Raw genomic sequence first — 10269 nt, forward strand, 5'->3', positions numbered from 1 at the left:
GACACTTTATATGAAACACTGGGCCTGATGAATTCAGATAGAATTTTGTCATTGCCTTTAGTGTGGCCAGGAGCTATGGCAAAACTCCCACTTTGAAGCAACTTTGGTAGACAGGGAACTGACACTTCACTTTGCTCCTGCTTCCTGAATGCTGCCAGGTTGTGCTCTGTGCTCTTCTCTGTCCCCTCCCAGCTGGGTGTCTTTAAACCAAATGTTTTTCATTTGATAGTTTGGGTCCCATTGGGCCAAAACCACCTTTTATTTATATTGACTTAATTTCATTAACTTCAATGCAGTTATTTCAGGTTTCAAACAGATGAGTTGACATAATAATTAGGTCAAATTCTTGTAGAAATTTTAGTCTGGAGGCAGGGCAGATTTAGGTATTTCTCAGTGCTTTTAAGAGGTAAGACTCTCAGAGAGATGTACTCACCAATAGTTTGCTATTTGTCGTGAATATTTTTTCCACACTTCAAGAAGACTTTGGTAAGTTCATGCTAAATGATGGTTTTGACTGCAGGCTTTTTTCCTGAATCTCATGCTTTTCATTTAACAGACAGGTTTGAGAATGACAAGCTCTGTCCTCAAGTTAATAAGACTACTGCCAACCCAATACTGTTGAGTTCCAGTATGGCGGTGGTGTGTTTCTGCTGGCACTGCTCTTTTATATTAATTCTGTGCTCTCCCTCGTCCTGGATCATAGTAACTATTGTGTCTTCCTTGAAAGCATTGATACATCTAACATACGCATGGATCTAGCACGATGGCTCTGGTACATAAAGTGTAATTGTGGCAGCATGCAATGTTACAGCAACACCACCACCATCCTTCTCCGTCTCTTCTCCAGTGTTGTATAACCTTCCTTCTCCCACACTTCTAAATTGCTCCATGGAGATGGTCCATTAAAAATCACAATAAAGCTTGAACGTTTGAATAAGCTTTGAAATTATTGACAAATCAGCCCCAATGGGCTACCTAAGAGCCTAATGTAGAACAAGAGATTGATGACAATGCTGCAGAGACAGGATCCAGACTGCAAAAGTGAGGGGATGTCATATGATTTTTCTGTGCTGCCACTGGAACACAAATATAGCTGAAATGATGTGCTGTTTGAATGGATCCTGGTTCTCTTCTCATGCTCCTCTCTGCAGAATAACTTCACATGGTGCCATCTCCCAGTGAGGCCTGGGCTTGTCCTAAAGTCAGGAAGAAGTGACAACCTGGAGTCACCAAAGATTGTAACCAGTGAAGAGTATGCGTTGCATGAACCTGAAAACTCCAAGCAAACCTTGACATCTCAGCAAATTCACCTGTTGGATAAGGAATTTACTCAATATCCTTGTGCCATTCCTGTTGCCACCACATAGGAGCATCCACAGTCACTAACATCCATTCAGTCACAAACCAGCCTCAAATTATTTCCATTTGATGGCTGGGGGAGAAATGTAATTTGTTCACAAAAGAAATCTGTGATAAACTCTAAGTCTCCATCAGTTGAATCAAGATCATATGTTATTTTTTTCCCTTCCATTCTTGTGAGAACTGAGGTCCCTTCACTTAAATTTACCCATTTCCAGAGGAGCAGGAAGGTCTAGCCATCAGCAGGCATAAGCACATGGGCTGCATTTACTTTTTTTGCTCCCCTCATTACTGTGGACCACGCGTGAGGTCTGAAGCCAATGTCCACACAGTTAACAGCTGAGAAATAAAGCTAATTTACTAATGTCCATTACTCCCCATTCTCCAGGAGAAGGGCAATTTTGCCAAGCTTATTCATAAAATCAAGAAGTCTGGTAGAGCAATACTCCTTCCTTGAAGCATCACTATTTTCTTTCACCAGATAAATGTATCCCACCTAGGTCTGTTTGGCACAACAGAGACCTCTAAAGATTGGCTAGATTAACTGTATCTCCAGAGACGTATCTAGCATTAATTCTTCTTTAAAGGTAAAAGCGTGGCTCTGCATCATGTATTGCCCCCTTCATGCTGAGCACATCTTTAGAAAGGTCAGATCTTGGAAAGATCTGAAAGTCTGCTCCTTTTCCCTTGTGCTGTTTAGAGGCACCTGACCTTTCAGTGATCCTAATTTCTCTTTCTTTTTTCCTCCCTCCCCTCGGCCTATTATTTACTGAAGTGGAATAGACCTTTTTTCCTCTATTTTTTCAAAATAGTTTCTAAAACAAGTGACCAAAGACAGCAAAGATGCAAGTTAAAATTCAGGTTATCTTGATATTTCACCAAGAACCTTTTCTTTTCAGAGCAATCCCATTGCATAAAGTTTTGAGCTGTGCATCTTGTCACTCTTTGACTTGCACAGGGAGAAGTTAGCTAATGCAATTATATAATATGCTAATGGATGATTGGAGGTTGAAATACAGAAGAGGAAGTGGAATATAAATATGAGCAAAGGGGCAAAGTGAGAAAGGGAACAGTGGAGACCTGGAGGAAAAAGCAAAGGTTCAAGTAATTGCAGGATTTTAAAGATAGCTGCAATGGGCAGGAGGCAAAAGTAAAAAAAAATCCTGTAACCCTACCTATACACCTTAATTATCACTGTGGGTTTCCAGCTGTGCATTGTACATCTCCTTTTCAGTTGAATTGCTGTCCCTTTCCCCAAACCACTTTACCTCTGTTTCTAAAGGGGAAGTTTTCTAGTTTATCTGATGTATTTCTTTTAATTGAAAAGTGACATGGTTTTGGCAAACTTGTTTTCTGTCAGCGAGAAGCTTGTTAGCTCTTTGGTTGGTTCCACTTATCTGGGAATTAGCACTAATTGATTTCTTGTTCAAAATCATTGCATGCTAGGGTCTTGTCTTTCTTGCTAAAAATAAAACTAAACCCAACTGCAGCTGGAGGTGGTATCTATCCCTGCTTGGGCTGTTCAGATCCTACGCTTTCATCCTAAATGTCTTTGCCCTTTTTCTTTATGATCTTTGCGACACTCTTTGTTTGACAGTCTCTTCCCAAAGGGTCATTCTCTCCCACTCATTTTAGCAGGGGATTTGCTGTATGCTTCTATGGAGCTGGGTTCAGCTGTGATTAATAAAAAGATATTATTGTTATTATTATTATTTTCCGTTTGGCCAAATCAACCATAGAAAGACTGCGAGGAGTACATTATAGATAAAATTATATTTCCAGGATTTTGGTTTGGACCTCACAAGAGCACCATTTTGCCCAGGTCTGGGAGAACGACATGACTCAGAACAATGAGATTCTGCTGGAGATTTATCATGTGCTTGGTGACAAGAAGCTGGAGAATTATCTCAAATATTACTCAGAAAAGAGCACATGATGCAGGCAAAGCTGTTCAGAAACAATATCAGCCAGACTCATTATTAAAAACCTTCTAGAATTCAAAGTGTGACTGCAGACAAAATCCTAGCTTGAGAGGATGGGAAGGAAATGAAACACCCTTTGCTCTAAAGTACCTACACAAAAATGTTGCTCCAGTTTGCAGAAATAAAAGCAATGGCTGGGAGATGAAAACGACGCTGTTCAAATCGCTTAGTGGAGCGTGTCCAAGTGGCCTTTTGTGGGGTCAGTAGGGCGAATGGACTGGGGAGAGGATCTACCTGTGTTTCCTGGGCGCTGTAAGGGGGGCTCTCAGTGTCAGGGCCCCCCAGCTGCAGGGGCTGGCCTGAGCGGGGAGGTGGGAAGCACTGGGTTGCCTCTGCGTGATTAGCACTCCTTGCATCCAGGGGCGCTTTGGATGTATCTTGCTCTGTGTTTTTGGTTCTTATAATGAAAATGAGATCCCTTGTGTAGCCCTCTGCCATTTTGCACATCAAAGTGAAAGTATATATGCTCGTTGTGGGTATTAGTGTCTCAGCTTAATGACAGAAGCCTCGGACAAATAAATCCATGTGCCATGGAGGATTTTCCTAATGAAACTGAAGTACAATACTGTTTACATAATGTCCTTTAGACTCTATTCAAAACAGCAAATGCTGGACGTCGTTGTTATCCGCCGACACCAGCTAATACAGGCGGGAATGAGGATGTAATGCAAAGTGGCAGCTCCTTTCAACTTTTCTCCAAGATTCTGTGCAGTGAGTGGCTTTGAGCACCCCCTCTGAACTTTTCCCCTCATGGGTGTTTCTTTCCTTTTTTTTTTTTTTTTAATTTTTATTTTTAATATATTGACATTCCAGCCCTCGGAACAAGGTCTTCACTCCTTTTCTCATTTCGAGATCTTGTTCTGGGAGAGCTCTAACACCTGTCCACTGATCGCCTGCCAGTCTGCATCTGTGCCCAGCTGACAGGGCTGTCTGCTTTGACTAATAATGTGATTGATGGACAAAATAAGGAAGAACACACAAAAAAACATTTCTGTCTGGTCTGGTGTGTCAGCAAGCCTTCATCAAGTGGCTGCTGAAGGTATATTTTGCTGCATGCCTCATTACACAGTAATGGCATTCCCAGGCAAAGCTGTTTCTTTTCATGACACAAGACAGCAGGCAGCTTTATGGACTCTGGGCCTATCAAGCCTGGAGGAGAGAAGCACTAAAGAGTGGTCATTTCCAAAAGTGCCTCAAGTTGCTTTTTTGTTGTCATGAATTTAATATGAATCAACACAATATGAAATGAGCATGAGGAATTTTAGTGACTAGTCATTTTTTAAGACTGCTGTCTAAACAGCCATCAAGAAAAAAAAAGAACATTTTCTTCCACCAAACCTGTTGCAAAAAGAAGTCATCTGTCAGTTTTATTACATTAAAAAAAGTACACAGAGGCGTATAGTCCAAACAAATGTCTGCTTCAGTGCTAAACATGTGGAAAATGCCACATATCTGAAGCAAAAAAAGGCAAGTAACTGGCAGGCTGAATGCAGTATTCAACAACTAAGATTTAAATGGCTCTTTATGTAGATCTGCATGAAGAGCGCTCTTGTGCAGTTTATATATTCTGCTAGGGGACTACCGGCTTCAGGAAACACAAGACTCACACGGTGGCCATTAGGCAACGTGACATGAGGGCGGCTATGAGACTGCCGTGTGCCTTCCACTGGTGGTAAGGGATCACCAGGAATCATGTCGGGAGAGAGGGAAGAGGGCAGGCAGCAACTCCCTGCCATCAGCATCCCACCTCTGCTGTGCTCGCCTGCTCGAAGCTGTGCCGCTCGTATCCACCTTTCCCACAGCTCCTTTTAGCTTGGTTTCTGCCCTCTTCTCAAGGCTTGGTGCTTACCATAGAGTTTTTGTTTTTTTTGGAATACTTAATTTCACAGCAAAAAGCAAGTTATGCTTCTTAGCCAAAAATCTTTATTTTCCTGTCCCTGATACAAGAGGTCTTCTTCTGTGTGTTATCGTGAATAATCTGTGATTTTAATGAGTTGTGATTAGTTAAGAAATTGGTCTTCATGCAATAGATACTACACAAAAAATTAGAAAATGTATACGAGTTCTTTATACCCACTTAAAGAGAGAAAAGCATCAATGCAAATTCTTGTTATGACAAATGTAAAAGATAATCTTTTAAAGTGCATTTAATTTACTGTAATAGTAAGAACCACTTTATTGATGCCTAAGAGTACAGAAAAAATTAATACGGGATAATTCAAAGCAAATAAATACCATGATTAAATTCAATGTGGCACTTACTTACAGACACAATCATGTTATCCTTACATATGAGTTAAAAGAATAATAATAGAAATACTTTTTTGATTCAAGAATAAAAGACTTCTGCGTTGATGCAAATAACTAAAGGCTGTTAACCTGCTTTCTTTAGTCTCGACACTAAATAAGGCAATTCCAGGCTCAAGGGAAGAAGAAATTCTGTTGATTGAAAAGTTTAAACAAAGTAATTATTCTATCAACCATAGTAGGGGAGCTAAGTACCACAAAATATCAAACACCTGCAGGTTTCCAAGAAGTTCTCTGCTGAAAACCAGAAGCAGCTGGGTGGAGGAGAGGCCATTTTATCAGTAACCAATAGGTTTCTGTGCTCCACTGACCTTGAAGTCAATACTAGTGCTAAGAGCTCACTGTCTGCTGCTTCTTCTTGCATTATTGGTTTCAGAACCATAAAAACATTAGAGATTTACTATAAATCACAGTTCAGTTGGGTTTTGTTGTCTTGGTTCTTTTTTTTTTTTTTTTTTTTTTTTTTTTTTTTTTTTTTACTTTAACTTAGCCTGGCCATGTTCGTTTGTGATTTGTGGGTAAGTAGTTAGCAGAATGTGTCTCATTACCTTTTCCATGGAGCTCTGCAATCTTTTTAATAGTGATCTTTGCGTTTCTGTGTTAATTTTGTCAACGCTGGGAGACGGGCATCAGGGTGGGGGCGGCTGCTAGGAGCATGCTGAGCTAGGATATAGTGGGAGCATGGGGCGGGGGGGGGAGTTAGGGCTCTTGTACCTCCCTCACTGCCTTTTTTTTTTTTTTAATCACTCAGATTCAGGTTTTGCTTTGGTAAGGGAGATGTACCATTTATTTATTTATTTATTTATTTATTTTTGGCCTCTTTTCCCTGAAGTTGTTGTGTGTGTCAAATGGTGTGTCATGGTTTAATGTCTTACTGTATTTCCCTGCATGGGAAGCACTAAACACATTTTCAGTTAAGTTAGGATCTTTAAAGAATGATCATCTTATCCATCTGTTCAAAAAGCACAAAGATGCAAATCTGGGTCAGAAAAGAGACTTGGAAAAATCCCCTGTACTCAGTCAGTTTCTGGCAAGTGAATTTGTCTCATGACTTCAAGAGCTGGTGGAAAAAGAGAGAATTTAACTGCAAAAATATTCTCTTATCAGCTTTTTGCTTGGAGCCACAGCAAAAAGGTTTCCAGTTTTGTAGATGGTAGTAGAGGAACTCAAAGGAGATTTAACCTTAGGTTATTTTCTTTAATCTTAGGAGAACCAGTCACCCGTTAACATGCCTATATATATATATATAAGCATCAATATAGCCGTATATATATAGGAGCATACAATCTTTTTTTCCTAATCAGGTTTGTTTATCTTTCTTGATGGATTTTTCTGTTTCCTAAATCTTTAAAAATCCTTCTTCGTGTCTTCTGCATCTTGTTCAGGTTTTTCTTTCTGTTGCCTGTACATGCTCCAGTAGTTAAAGCCTAGGACTCTAGAAGAAATCTGCTCATTTCTTCATTGCTTCATACAGACACACACACACACAAAAAAAAAAAAAAAAAAAAAGGGCATCTGAAGATCAGATGTCTTAATTATATATGTATTTTGGATGTGTGGGGAATGCATTTGAGGTATTGCAAATATTTTACAATCATTTATTTTTACAAGGATCATCTGTATAGAAAGAAAACATGTTTTTTCCTTGCCTGTCTTTTTGAATCCAGGTCCTCGGACTGGAATCTATAGTCCACTGAGGTCAATAGACTTTCAGGAACCTTTCAACTACAAAAGTCAAGTTTTTCTAGAATGAGTACTTTTAATTCCACTTTTATAAAAGTTTTTTTGACTGAATTGGGGATTTGACACATACAAGGCTATGGAATCATGTGGTGCTGAACTGTATCCCTAAAGATGAGCTGTGCTCCTTTTTCCTACAGAAATCACCAGAAACCAATGAATGAGCCCCAAAAGAGCTGCCGTGGTGACTTTGGCAAAGACGGAGGCTTTTGGATCTGTGAAGTCAGCATTTATATTTGCAATGTAAGTATCTGTCAAAAGCAGCATGAGGTGCTCTTAATAGTTATTTATTGATATTAATAATGATTAACATTTTTTATTAATATTAATTAGTTGGCAGGAGTGGGATTGAAATGGCAAAGGCAGATGCCCAGTGGGGAAGGGAATGAGATGCTCCAGCAACACCAGGATGGAGTTGTGAATTAGCAGCAGCAAATTCCCATTTCCCTTGAAAAGCTGACAAAATCCCAAGGAAGTGTGTGGTGCAAGTCAGGCTTCCACTACACCTTTCTCTCTGCTAACTTTGTGATCACATAATTAATCTCTCATAAACACAGACCAAAGTCTTCTGTTGCAAAAACAAGCCCTGCCTTTGCCTGATAAATGAACACCAAGTGTCAGCAAGCCGGGACAGCCAGCGGTGGTGAAAACCCTGCCCTAGGAAACAGCTACAAAAAATTTTCAATAAGCTGAGTGTCTCGTCATTAGGATACTGTAGACATATTGAACCTTGACAGGTTTAATTGAAAGCATTATGTACTTGTTGAGTATCAGGATGAGAACTTCTTTCTGCTTAAAAAGAAGAAAAACTAATTATTAATTCTTAGTAATCTGTGACCACTGATCTTTACAGAGTGCTATGATGACTAGAGCTGTGTGAATAACTGATATTTCCATTCCTTGGCAATACTAAATGTAGATAAATAGCTTAGGCAATTTTTTTTTTCTCGTTTACTTGACTGTTAATTTATATTTCTTTTCTTTTTTTCTATTTTTTTAGCTTTCAAAATTGGAAGGAAGGAAATGGAAAGAAAAACTACAGTGTTTGAATTTTTTACAAAATGTTTCAATATTCTTAGGTTCTTATTTTAATATTGCTGTGCTTTTCCGATCGCAAATGGTGCAGTAAAGTAGAACTGAATTTGCTAGTTGTTTCCCCGTTTGCTTATTTGCGTTTTTGTTGTTGTTTGTTTTTTTTCTTTTTTTGCCTTTTTTTGTCTTTTTTTTTTTTAAACTGGAGAGAAGGCTTTTGGTGGAATAATTTTGCTTAGATCTAGTCACAGTACCTTGCATATGGGAATCATTAAGGGTGTGAGATTAAGAGCCTATCAGCCGAAGGCAATAAAATCAGTTTTAAACTTCTGGTGTCCACAAGAGGGGAAAAATCCTGCCTTTTGATAATGTGTCCCACAGGTTGTAACAGTGGGATGCTTAAGGCTGATGGGGAGTTTAAGGCCCACCTCTCAAACCAAGTTACTGAAGGACGCTGCGACCATCTCTGGGTGGGAAGAGATCCTCAGACACCAGAAAAGTTACCTCTGCTTCTCTGTTTATCTGGCATTTTCTTTTGTCCCTGCAGTGTTTTGGGTATGGGCCTGTACCAGCCTCAAGAGCAGGGAACTCTAGCACATTTATGAGCACACCTTTTCTCCTTAAATAGACCCAGCAGTGAGCTCAGCTGAGGATCTATCTTCTATATTAGTTCACAATCTTTTAGTGTAAAATGCACGGTGTATATACACACTATTGTATTAAATTCTATATGCATATGCAATACATTAGGAGAATGTTGTGTATAATGTAGCAACCATATGTCATATAAAATAAAAATGAAGAGGGTATATGAGAAAATACCGTACAGCATATGGCAATATGAATATTAACCTCAATCTATAAATAGCTTCTGAAATATCTGTTTTAAAATAAGGAAAGAAACATAACATGATAGCAATTGAGTAGAAGTTCTGCATCTTTTAAAGTTCTTGATGTCAAGGAGGCAAAACACTATTCCAATACTTAGATTTAATATGTACTTCACACAAAAATAAATTATGTAATATTTTCATGGCAGGCATAGAATTTTATGATTTTTATGATGATCATGGAATTGGGATTCATATTTTATGGACAGAACTAATAAAGAAAATGCAGCAGCAGGAGGAAAAAAAAAAGAAGCTGTAAGGAATGGTAGTGAAGTTGAAAGAAGGAAAGGAAAACTTACTGTAGTCAAGCCTTTTTGGTAGGTTTTGTATTCAGAACACCTGTTAGTATGTTCACAAAGCAAACACATTTTAAATGTGTAAAATAGAGAAAAATGAAGTGTCCTCTTTCCAATTTCAATCAGGGGGATATTGCAGTAGGAAGAGAGGGAAATCTTTTTATTTATTTACATATTTGTGAGTGTGGGTGTGTATAGGAAAAGACACAAGATTTGTGGACCTTGGACAGGGAAGGTCCAAGCTATGGGACTTTTCAGCTCCTGTCTTGAAGCAGACAAGTGGAAGTACCTGCCAGGAAAATGAAAACTAATATTCTCTCTTACTGGGAATTAGACCAGTCTGCGTTCTTCATCACTAAGGTGGCACAGGATAATGCTGCTATCGGCTTCCTTACTTCATCTCCAGTTCATTCAGCAGCTGCATCTTTGAAAAGTGTCCCTAACAAATGATGGTAAGCAATTTTTAATTAATTTCTGAAACAAACCCAAAATATTTTAAGATGAGGAATAGAGTACAAGACAGTCTGACCTGGGTCCTATTTTATTAATATTTCTTGTAGTAGACACCTCAAAGAAAAGACCCTTCATCCTGGTCTGCAGAAACCCTACGTATTTTCTACAACCCATGATGTACAGAGGGCTGTCTGCTACCCAGCCCTGGGG

At 39.1% G+C, this 10269-nt stretch overlaps 1 long non-coding RNA gene across 1 annotated transcript; it reads left to right on the forward strand.

The window, feature by feature from the left end:
• Positions 1 to 6112: 6112 nt before the first annotated feature.
• LOC106039552 (uncharacterized) lies at positions 6113 to 10269 on the forward strand. Its single transcript, XR_001209343.3, has 4 exons — positions 6113 to 6166; positions 7529 to 7631; positions 8389 to 10058; positions 10167 to 10269. It is a non-coding gene; the product is annotated as an uncharacterized lncRNA (long non-coding RNA).

Source organism: Anser cygnoides, chromosome 12 (assembly GCF_040182565.1).
Source record: "Anser cygnoides isolate HZ-2024a breed goose chromosome 12, Taihu_goose_T2T_genome, whole genome shotgun sequence".
In the NCBI taxonomy this organism is placed as follows: Eukaryota; Metazoa; Chordata; class Aves; order Anseriformes; family Anatidae; genus Anser; species Anser cygnoides.